Raw genomic sequence first — 3,283 nt, 5'->3', positions numbered from 1 at the left:
CGTTCTGTTTTATTCCCATTGCTGAGAACCCTTGCTGACATGTTGTCATGGAGAAGTCTCAAAACACCAATGAACTTGTTTAGGCAGCCAATTTTGGACAGGATTTTCCATAGGGCTTCACAGTTGACAGAATAAAAGGCTTTCAAGAGGTTGATGAAGGCCAAATAGAGGCCTGTTTTGCTCATAACACTTCTCCTGGATTTGAGATGCTGTAAAGTTCATGTCCGCAGTTCCTCAAGATGGTCTAAAGTTACTTTGAGATTCTGGAAGAATTTCTTCTGCAAGTGGGAGAAGGCGGTTAGTGAGGATATGGGCGATGACTTTCCCAGCAGTGGCCAACAATGAGATGTCTTGGTAGTTTCCACAATCAGCTTTGTCCCTGTTCTTGAAGACAGTAACAATCAAAGCATCCCTTATGTTGGCTGGGATTTCTTCCTTGTTCCAGATTTTAAGGATGAGGACATAAAGCTGGCATGTAAATTGTCTTCTTCCTCCTTTGAAAATCTCTGCATCAACACTGGCTGCCTTGTTATTCTTCATTTTCCTGATGGCATTCCCAACCTCTGCCAGAGTAGGCAGCAAACTGAGATCATAGATTCTATGAGAAGACCTCAGTTTGCTGCCTACTCTGGCAGAGGTTGGGAGTGCCATCAGGAAAATGAAGAATATCAGTCTTCTCTGATTGCTTTTTGCTGAAACTTATTCTTTCCAGTGAGCATTGATGGATTCGTTGTCCTTCCAGTCTTGGCCCCAGCATGGATCAGTCAGGGGATGTCAAGACAGGTTTGAGTCTATGGCCCCACTCTCTTGCTGGGGTCCACCTTCCAGACCCTACAAAGGGGGTAACCCACTGGGTTGTGGCAGCTGGGGTTAAGGCACCCCGACCCGCCTTTCACTGGAGTGGTAACTGGTCTGGCATTTCCTGGGGGCTCCCGTGCCACTGAGAGCCCCACCAGGCCACCCACTCCTGGCAGGGCACAGTTTTAGGTCATGCCTAGGACCAGGAGCCCCCTGACCATCCCCTGCAGCTCCTCCCTTTCCTTCAGATGATACCAGCAGCCCTGCAGCCAGGCAATATTGTTGCCTGGCCTTCCAGCAGCCATATGCCCTGTTTATATGGGCAGCCCTGAATCCAAAATGGCTGCCCTCATCAGGCACCTGCCAGCTGCTGTCTTCAGCCCCTTAAAGTGGCAGGCAAAAACCGTGCCCTGACACAGACACATAACTGTATCTATAGGTAAAGAACAGAGGGGAGAGCAGAGCAGGGAGATCATGGTAGGTGTTTGCTACAGGCCTTCAAAACAAAAGAAGGTGGAAGAGGCCTTCTTTAAAAAGTGACAAAAGCTTCCAAATGACAAGACTCAATTATCACAGGGGACTTTAATTATTGGGACATCTGCTGGGAGGAAAACACAAGCAGTGCACAAGCAATCCAGCAAGGTCCTGGATTGTTTTTTTAACTTTTTGATTCAGATGGTAGAGAGGCCAAAGGGGGGGGTGGGACTGGAAGCTCTTCTCAGCTCACTGCTCATAAACAAGGAGGAATTTGTTGAGAATGTAAAGCTGAAAGCTAACTTGGGTAACAGTGACCATGAAATAATAGAATCCAAGATCCTAAGAGGAAAGAGGAAGAAGAGCACCAGAATAAGGACACTGGACTTCAGCAAAGCAAACCTTAACAAACTCAGGAACCTGGTGGGCAGGATCCTTAGGGAGGTAAGCCTGAAGGGGAAAGGAGTCCAAGAGACTGTACTTTAACCAGCAAGGTATCCCAATGAGACAGAAGAATGGGAAGTACACCAGGAGATCAGTGTGGCTAGACAGCAATCTCATCAAGGAGCTGAAACTCAAAATGGAATCCTATCAAAAGAGGGAACTTGATCATTCTACTATGGAAAAGTATGAGTATTGCATGAGCTTGCAGGGAGCAAATTATGAAAGTTCAAGGCACAACTTGAGATGCCGCTGGCAACAGGCATGCATAAAAGGCAATGAAAAGGGATTCTATAGGTATATGAAAAGTAAGTGATTCTGTAGGTCCCTTATTGGAATGCAGAGGACAATCCAGTCACAGATGATGCAGAGAAGGCTGAAGTATTTAATGCCTTTTTTACTTCAGTCTTCACAAAAAGGGGAAGCTACTAGATGATGAGTGCAGTTGGCAGTGGAGATAGGGGAAGAGACAAACAGCCTAGAGTAATGGCAGTACATCTTAGGGATTACTTTATAAAAGCTTGATGCTTTCAAGTTTGCAGGGCTGGATGGGGCGCACGCAAGGGTACTGGAGGAATTGACTGAGATAATTTCAGATCCATTGACTATTCTTTTTGAGAATACATGCAAGTCTTGTGAGGTCCCAGATGCCTGGAAAAGGGCAAATATAATGCCCATCTTTAAGAAGAGGAAGGAAGATCCATAAAACTACAGACAAGTCAACCTAACCTCCCCACCCGGGACGGGGGTCTGCAGCAAGGGGGGGCACATCCCTGGCGACTGGCCCCCTCCCCTCCCCCCCATGGGTGCCTGAATGAGGTGAGACCCTCCCCCTTGCAGCCAGATGGGCTCCAGCATCCCCTGGGATAGCTGGGCACACGCTAGGGCTGTCTGCAGCTCCCAGGCTGCTCCTTGCCTTGGGCACAAGTGACACGAGCTTGCCAGTCCTCTCCCTGGTGCAGGCTAGGGGCTGATGTCCCTTGGCGGGGGGGAGGGTGGCAGGGCTCTCTTGCCCCAGCTGCTCCTTGTGTTGAGGTGTTGTCCTGGGATTTTTGTGCGTGCCTCCCACCTGGGAGAAGAGCCGCACGCAAGCCCACAGGGCCCCAGGAAGGCCAGCTGGGGCTGTGGGGGCACCCCCCTGCCCCGGCACTACTGTCCCTGAGTCTGGGGGTGCAGCCCCTGCTTGAGCCCCCTCCCCAGCCCCCCACGCTGGTGTGGACTGGAGCCCAGGTGCTGCTGGATGTTTTTTTTAAACCAAATTCCCTGGGATGATTTTTTTTTTTTAAAAGATGGTTTTAAGCATGATGGCCGGGGCCCTGGCCGGGGGGGGAGGACAGGGCTGGGCTGCAGCCTCGGGGTGCCCAGCCCAGGCCAAACTAAGGGGCCCGGGGCTTGCTAGTCATGGCCCTCCTGCCCAAATCCAGCGTGAGGGTCCCGTTCCCCCTTCCTCGGCTCCGCTGGGCACAGGGCACCGACACTACCAGGTCTTACAGAGGCTCTTTCTTGCCTTTTTGTAATGCCATTTTCCCCCCCCCCCCCCCCCTTTTACCACGGTGTGCCCGGCGACAGC

Source organism: Gavialis gangeticus, unplaced genomic scaffold, assembly GCF_001723915.1.
Source record: "Gavialis gangeticus isolate Ggan-Ray unplaced genomic scaffold, GavGan_comp1, whole genome shotgun sequence".
Taxonomy (NCBI): domain Eukaryota; kingdom Metazoa; phylum Chordata; order Crocodylia; family Gavialidae; genus Gavialis; species Gavialis gangeticus.
Note: the sequence above shows the minus strand (reverse complement) of the source record.